Genomic DNA, 9,110 nt, shown 5'->3' on the forward strand with positions numbered 1-9,110 from the left:
ATTTGTGTTTTTTGTTTTTGCTTCTGTTTATGAATAAATAATCCATCTAGCTTCTGTTTGGATGTGGTTTTGTCTTTTAATTAGTGTTTGTGCCAAGTAGAACCTATAGGATAACCTACGATGATAGTTGATTTGATTCTGCTGAAAAACAGAAACTTTGCACGCACGAATATAATTTTGCTAAATAACAAAAACGTGATTTTGCGTTGATTATTTTTGATGCTGTTAAATAAACAAATTTTCCAGGACGTCCTATTTTTGTAGAATTTTTAGAGTTCCATAAGTTTGTGTTATTTACAGATTGCTACAGACTGTTCTGTTTTTGACAGATTCTGTTTTGCGTGTGTTGTTTGCTTATTTTGATGAATGTATGGCTAGTAAAATAGTTTATAATCCATAGAGAAGTTGGAATACATTAGGTTTAACACCAATATAAATAAATAATGAGTTCATTACAGTACCTTAAGTAGTTCTTTGTTTTCTTTCTCTAACGGAGCTCACGAGATTTCTATTGAGTTTTGTGTTGTGAAGTTTTCAAGTTTTGGGTGAATTCTTTTGATGGATTATGAAACAAGGAGTGACAAGAGCCTAAGCTTGGGGATGCCCATGGCACCCCAAGATAATCCAAGGACACCAAAAAGTCAAAGCTCGGGGATGCCCCGGAAGGCATTCCCTCTTTCGTCTACTTCCATCGGTAATTTACTTGTACCTATATTTTTATTCACCACATGATATGTGTTTTGCTTGGAGCGTCTTGTATTATTTGCGTCTTTGCTTGTTAGTTTACCACAATCATCCTTGCTGTACACACCTTTTGAGAGAGCCATACATGAATTTGAATTTTCTAGAACACTCTATGTGCTTCACTTATATCTTTTGAGCTTGATAGTTTTGCTCATAGTGCTTCACTTATATCTTTTGAGCGTGATAATTTTTGCTCTAGTGCTTCACTTAGATCTTTTAGAGCACGGTGGTGGATTTGTTTTAAAGAAACTATTGATCTCTCATGCTTCACTTAGATTATTTTGAGAGGCGTTAATAGCATGGTAATTTGCTTAATGATAATATAGTTGGTATTCAAGATATGTGAAACTTTCTTTTGAGTGCGTTGAATACTAAGATAAGTTTGATTCTTGATAATTGTTTTGAGGTATGAAGATGTTAATATTAGAGTCATGATAGTTGAGTAGTTGTGAATTTAAAGAATACTTGTGTTGAAGTTTGTGATTCCCGTAGCATGCACGTATGGTGAACCGTTATGTGATGAAATCGGAGCATGATTTATTTATTTATTGTCTTCCTTATGAGTGGTGGTCGGGGACGAGCGATGGTCTTTTCCTACCAATCTATCCCCCTAGGAGCATGCGCGTAATACTTTGCTTTGATAACTTCTAGATTTTTGCAATAAGTATATGAGTTCTTTATGACTAATGTTGAGTCCATGGATTATACACACTTTTTCCCATCCTTCCACCATTGCTAGCCTCTCTAATACCTCGCACTTTTCGCTGGTATCATACACCCAACATATATCTTCCTCAAAACAGCCACCATACCTACCTATCATGGCATTTCCATAGCCATTCTGAGATATATTGCCATGCAACTTTCCACCGTTCCGTTTATTATGACACGCTCCATAATTGTCATATTGCTAGCATGATCATGTAGTTGACATCGTATTTGTGGCAAAGCCATCGTTCATAATTCTTTCATACATGTCACTCTTGATTCATTGCATATCCCGGTACACCGCCGGAGGCATTCATATAGAGTCATATTTTGTTCTAAGTATCGAGTTGTAATTGTTGAGTTGTAAGAAAATAAAAGTGTGATGATCATCATTATTAGAGCATTGTCCCAAGTGAGGAAAGGATGATGGAGACTACGATTCCCCCATAAGTTGGGATGAGACTCCGGACAAAAAAAAAGAGGCCATAAAAAAAGAGAATGGCCCAAATAAAAAAATTTGAGAAAAAGAGAGAAGGGACAATGCTACTATCCTTTTACCACACTTGTGCTTCAAAGTAGCACCAAGATATTCATGATAGAGAGTCTCTCATTTTGTCACTTCCATATACTAGTGGGAATTATTCATTACAGAACTTGGCTTGTATATTCCAATGATGGGCTTCCTCAAAATGCCCTAGGTCTTTGTGAGCAAGCAAGTTGGATGCACTCCCACTTAGTTTCTTTTGTTGAGCTTTCATACACTTATAGCTCTAGTGCATCCGTTCCATGGCAATCCCTACTCACTCACATTGATATTTATTAATGGGCATCTCCATAGCCCGTTGATATGCCTAGTTGATGTGAGACTATCTTCACTCTTTTTGTCTTCTCCACAACCACCATTCTATTCCACATATAGTGCTATATCCATGGCTCACGCTCATGTATTGCGTGAAGATTGAAAAAGTTTTGAGAATGTCATAAGTATGAAACAATTGCTTGGCTTGTCATCGGGGTTGTGCATGATTTAAATATTTTGTGTGGGGAAGATGGAGCATAGACAGACTATATGATTTTATAGGGATAACTTTCTTTAGCCATGTTATTTTGAGAAGACATGATTGCTTTGATTAGTATGCTTGAAGTATTATTATTTTTTATGTCAATATGAACTTTTGTCTTGAATCTTTCGGATCTGAATATTCATACCATAATTAAGAAGTTTTACATTGAAATTATGCCAAAGTATAACTCCACATCAAAAATTCTTTTTTTATCATTTACCTACTCGAGGATGACCAGGAATTAAGCTTGGGGATGCTTGATACGTCTCCAATGTATCTATAATTTTTGATTGCTCCATGCTACTTTATCTACTGTTTTGGACTATATTGGGCTTTATTTTCCACTTTTATATTATTTTTGGGACTAACCTATTAACCGGAGGCCTAGCCTAGAATTGCTGTTTTTTGCCTATTTCAGTGTTTCGAAGAAACAGAATATCAAACGGAGTCCAAACGGAATGAAATCTTTGGGAACGTTATTTTCTAACTGAACGTGATCCAGGAGAGTTGGACCCTACTCCAAGACGCAACAGAGGCGGTCATGAGGGTGGCCCCCCCCTAGGGCGCGCCCCCTGCCTCGTGGCCCCCCTATTGCTCCACCGACGTACTCCTTCCTCCTATATATACCTACGTATCCCCAAACAATCAGAACAGGAGCCAAAAACCTAATTCCACCGCCGCAACCTTCTGTATCCACGAGATCCCATCTTGGGGCCTGTTCCGGAGCTCCACCGGAGGGGGCATCCACCATGGAGGGCTTCTACATCAACACCATAGCCCCTCCGATGAAGTGTGAGTAGTTTACTTCAGACCTTCGGGTCCATAGCTAGTAGCTAGATGGCTTCTTCTCTCTTTTTGGATCTCAATACAATGTTCTCCCCCTCTCTCGTGGAGATCTATTCGATGTAATCTTCTTTTTGCGGTGTGTTTGTTGAGACCGATGAATTCTGGGTTTATGATCCAGCTTATCTATGAATAATATTTGAATCTTCTCTAAATTCTTTTATGTATGATTGAGTTATCTTTGCAAGTCTCTTCGAATTATCCTTTTGGTTTGGCCAACTAGATTGGTAGTTCTTGCAATGGGAGAAGTGCTTAACTTTGGGTTCAATCTTGCGGTGTCGCTTCCCAGTGACAGAAGGGGCAGCAAGGCACGTATTGTATTGTTGCCATCAAGGATAACAAGATGGTTTTTCTTATCATATTGCATGAATTTATCCCTATACATCATGTCATCTTGCTTAAAGCGTTACTCCGTTTTTAACTTAATACTCTAGATGCATGCTGGATAGCGGTCGATGAGTGGAGTAATAGTAGTAGATGCAAAATTGTTTCGATCTACTTGTCTCGGACGTGATGCCTATATACATGATCATACCTAGATATGCTCACAACTATGCTCAATTCTGTCAATTGCTCAACAGTAATTTGTTCACCCACCGTAGAATATCTATGCTCTTGAGAGAAGCCACTAGTGAAATCTATGGCCCCCGGGTCTATTCTCATCATATCAATCTCCATTACTTCATTACTTGCTTTGTTTTTACTTTGCCTTTTACTTTTCACTTTGCATCTATATACCAAAAATACCAAAAAATATTATTTATCATCTCTATCAGATCTCACTCTCGTAAGTGACCGTGAAGGGATTGACAACCCCTAATCGGGTTGGTTGCGAGCAGCTATCATTTTGTGTAGGTACGAGGGACTTGTGCGTGGTCTCCTACTGGATTGATACCTTGGTTCTCAAAAACTGAGGGAAATACTTATGCTACTTTGCTGCATCATCCTCTCCTCTTCGGGGAAATCCAACGCAATGCTCAAGAGGTAGCAGCAAGCAATGAGTTAAGCTTGGCGGAGTTGACACGTCTCTATCGTATCTACTTTTCCTAACACTTTTCCTCTTGTTTTGAACTCTAATTTGCACGATTTGAGTGAAACTAACCCGGACTGACACTGTTTTCAGTGGAACAACCATGCTGTTGTGTCGGGGAAACTGATCCACGAACACCTATGGGGCCGGCGGACCAGGCCCCTTTCGGTTCGGTGGGGGGCGGAGGTCGCACGAAGAGCAGATCGAGGCGAAGCACACGAGCAGTTTACCCAGCTTCGGAGCTCTCCGGAGAGATAATACTCCTACTGTTGCTTGTCTGATTCTATTATGTTCTTGCTCGAGAGTGAGCTAAGTGTTTTCTGGCTTACGAATGAGTCGAACCTCGAATGATCCGAACCCCCTCTACGTTGCGCATGGGCCTCTTTTTATACGCTAAAGGGGTCACCGACAGGTGGCAACGCAGAGAAGGGTACAAATGTAAAAAGCAAGGTGGTTGGTACAGTTACTTGTACAGTGTTTCCTACCTAACCCTGACGGCAGGGGACAAGGACATTAAATGCCCGTCTGCATCGCCCAAAGAGTGCAGAAAGGTATCGTCAGGGACGCCACCGCTCACCACGATAGCAGTCTTGTCAGCTTCGCATGCCACTGCGCACCGCTGGCTGCACAGCCACCCGCCACGCGCGCCTGGAATGGCCCCCAGAGCAACACGTTGGTGGATGTGCTGGAGCGTGGGCACAGAGTGGCCGCCTGCCGCGGCAAGCGCCTTGCCGCGGCCGTTGTCTTGTCGGACCCGGAAGCTTGTCGCTCACCGGGCCTCGAGATGCCTTGGTTGGTCTTCCCGGCAAGCTCCTCTTGCCGGGGCCTTGCTGCCTTGCCGGGACGCGTGGCGCGTCGTGGCAAGTTCCTTGGAATGCCTTGGTTGGCCTTCCCGGCAAGCTCCTCTTGCCGGGGCCTTGTCTCCTGAGCTTAAATACTTTATTCTTGAATGGCTCCAAAGGAACCACGGAGGACCTTGGCGGTCGCCCGGCAAGCCTGGCCGCGGGGCGCTGCAACTGCCCGTGCACAAGTTCGGGGTACTAGGGTACCCCTACCCTAGTACACCGACAGGAGCCCCCGGGCCTGGGCCACACACGGTGCCGAGCACTGTTGGGCCAGGCCCAAAACAGGGCACGGGCACACGCGGCCTGGGTTACGCCGAATCTCGCTCCGTATCCAACGCGCCCTCCCCTAGCGGCACGCGTTGAATGCGGCGTCGTGGGAGAGATCGTGGGTGGTTTCTTTATTCGGAAGGGCGAAACGTCCGCCCCCTCCCTCTTTATAAGCAGGGGAAACAGGGGCAGTTCGTTCCCCCTCGCTGGTTGCTACTACTCCATCTTCACAAACCTCCGCCGCTCCCCCCTTCTTCTCGAAGCCGAGAGAGAGCAGCACTCTGCCCCCCATTGCCACCAGCATCACCAACACCGTCGACCTCCCCCACCACCTCCGCCATGGCTCCGAAAGCCGACAAGGGGAAGGGCGTGAAGTCGGCCGAGGCGCAACGGCTCGCGGCGCTGCGGAAGGAGCGGGCGATCTTCTCCCCCCAGCTCGGCGCGAAGGAGCTGAGGGAGTACTTCTACCTCTTCTGGGCGACGGAGACGCGAGCGCATCCGTGCACGAGGGTACTCCTGGCTGCCGCTTCTAAACTGGCTCCAAACGGGTACCCATTCTTCGCGCTGTTCTTCTATTGCGGGCTCTGCCCGCCCTTCTCGGAGAACTTCTGCGACATAATGAACACCTACGGGCTCCGCCTCCTTGATTTCACTCCCAACGCCGTTCTGACCATGGCAGTTTTCGCACATTTGTGCGAAAACTTTGTCGGAGTCCATCCCAATGTAGCCCTTTTCCGCCACTTCTTCATGCCTCGGGTCGAGAGAGGAGAGCCGCTTGCCGGAGGGATCGCCTGGATCTCGAGAGTCGGCAAGAAGGAGGCGTATCTGGAGGGTAGCTCCGCAGCAAGTGGGCGGAGTGGAGAGCGGAGTGGTGTTGGATCGTCGAGGAGAACCCGCAGCCGTTCACTGCCGTGCGCCAAGCCCCCATAGTGCATGGTAATGATTGGAGTAACATGGCCCCGGAAGACGAGAGGCTGAAGATCGCCATCACCAGGATCCTTCGCCTCAGGCTTGCCGGGCTCACTGTAGGCGCTGTCGGCGCAGATTTCCTTCGCCGCCGCATCGCCCCTCTGCAGGAGAGGGGGAGGCCCACCTGGGAGTTCAAGAACTCGGCGGACATCATGAGGCTGCGGCCGGGCCTCAACTTCAATTTCACCGTCCTGGAGATGGATGTGATGCTCCTGGAGTTGTTCAAACGAGATTCCCAACATCCATTCACGCTGCCGAGGAGCGTCGTTCCGCTGTGCAACAATTCGTCGCTTGATCGGATGCGCGCGATGATGCCGTTGTGCGATTCACACGGAATCGCCCCAACTTGGCAAGAACCCGCGGATGACGTCGTGCAAGCATTCTTCGACGACTTGGTAGAAGTGCCGATCCGCGTCGACAAACAGAAAAGCCTCACCCGCGACACTACCGACGCGGAGCTGCAGCGCATCGCCACTTGGGCGGAGGAGGCTGCAGCAGCAGCTGCCGCGGGCGCGTTCGGGTTCATCATGGAGGAGGCGGAGGCGGCAGAGGCGGCAAACCTTGCCGAGCGCGTGGAGTTTGTTGGCGAGGAAGATCTTGCCGGCTCTGAAGCTGAGCCGAGCGAGGCCGGCGAGGAAGAGCCCAAGCCTTCAGACAACTTGCCGCAGGCGGAGCCGACTCCGCCAAGAAGGCGTCTCCGCAGGGCCGGGGACGTAGCGGGGCGGCAAACGAGCCAACAGCCGCCAAGCCGTGCGACGCGCTCTACCGCGGCAAGCAATGTTGCCGCGGGAGCGCCTCACGCTGCTGCGGCAACTGGAGCGGGATCTTCCCGATCCACCGCCACCGCCCCTGCCAAGCGAGCAAGGGATCCTACTCCTCCGCCTCGCCACACCGGATGGGAGCCGGACTTCGATCTTTCCGCGCTCAGCTCCGACAAGGAGTAAGAAGAGTAAGTTTCTTTGGTGTTCTTGTAGCTCTTCAACTCTTGTTGTTTTTGTCTTGTATCTGACTTGCTTCAATCTAAACCTATTCCTTTTCACGACGCTGGCCCAGAGAGCAGCGAAGAGAGCCAAGGCCGCGGTGATCTTCATCGAGGATGACCCCACCGTGTCAGCAGGGGGTGTGTCCAAGACCACATTGACGGACCCGGCAACCACTCCCCAAAGCAGCCCCCAGCGTAAGTTCATAGTTTGCTTCCTGCTGTCAGGCGCGCATGAGTGCTTTTTCCTCTACTGACATCTTGACCGCTGATTTGTGTAGGAGCAGAACAGCCACATCAGGAGCGCCCGGAAGCTGGTCCCGAAGCGCCATATGCTTCGACTACACCGCCAAGGGAGGAGTCCCCGGCAAGGGAGCGCTCTCCAGCAAGGGAGAACTCTCCGGCAAGGGGCAGCTCTCCGGCAAGGGACAGCACCAACGACCCTGCGGCGGCTGAGACCGCAACTGCAGATCTTGGTACAGGTAATCCACTCGTCTAAGAACTTCCCTTGGGTTCTTCTTCTTCTAATCTTCTTCTTGCATATACTTCCCTTGACGAGGAGGTGCTCGCCTCTGCCGGGCTGTCGTTGGTCGATGCGCCAAGCAGCAGCAGTGGCGAGCCTGAGGAGGAGCAGCTGCTGCGGAAGCTGCTGTCACTCTACCGCGCACGACAAGCCAAGCTGGCTTCCCGGGAAGCGCTTGTCGCGAAGGCGGGAGTCGATATGGAGAAACGCGCGGAGGAGCTCCGGGGCCTCAATCAAGAAGCTCTCCGGTCCCTGGCACAGGAGCGGGAGCGACTCACCGAGGAGCGTACGACCTTCCTTCTCGAGAAGGCCGAAGCTGAGGAGGAACAAAGGCTCGCTGCCGAGAAGCAGTCCGCGCGAGAAGGCGAGTTGGTGCAGCGGAAGGCCAACCTCGACAGCTACGAGGAGGAGCTTGCCGAGCGTGAGCAAGCGATTGGCAGGGCGCTCAAGGAAGCAAAGGACACTGCTGCAGCTGCCGAGGCTGCGAAAGAGCTGGAGGCGAAGGTGGCGCTGCTGGAGGCCAATATCAGGAAGAGCGACGAGGAGCTTGCCGCGCTCAAGCGTGAGCGCGAGAAGGATGCTGCCGCCCATGGTGAGCTGCAGGGTCTTCTCGCTGAGAGGAACAAGGAGCTCAGCGTCGCCAAGGACTCCAACGCGGATCTCGAGTTGAAGCTGGCTACGCTGACTTAGACGCTGGACGCCACCAAGGAGCGAGAGGTGACCTTGTCGGAGAAGATCAAGGCCGACGCGGCGCTGTTGGCGAGCATCGCTGTTACCCAGAACTCATTTAGAGAGACTGTGGAGCACTGGACCAAGGGTCTGGTGAATATCGCCGCAGTCATCGACGGGGAGCTGGCGCAGCTGGGGATGGAGGACTTTGGGTATCCTTCCGACGAGCATCTCCAACCCAGCGCCAAGCTCAGCGTATTCTTCAAGGGCGTGGAGATGGCACTCCAGTGACTCCGGGAGAGGATTCCAAAGCAGCTAGCCGACGAGTCGCGCAGGATCTACGCAGGAGCTCTCTAGAAGGTGCTGATGAAGGTGGCCTTCCGCAATCCAGGCCTCAACCTCACCAACGTCCTCAAATCCTTGCCGCCGGATGCCGATCTGGACGCGCTCAAGGCCCTTGTCGCACCCA

The sequence above is a fragment of the Triticum dicoccoides genome, chromosome 1B (genome assembly GCF_002162155.2).
Source record: "Triticum dicoccoides isolate Atlit2015 ecotype Zavitan chromosome 1B, WEW_v2.0, whole genome shotgun sequence".
NCBI lineage: Eukaryota > Viridiplantae > Streptophyta > Magnoliopsida > Poales > Poaceae > Triticum > Triticum dicoccoides.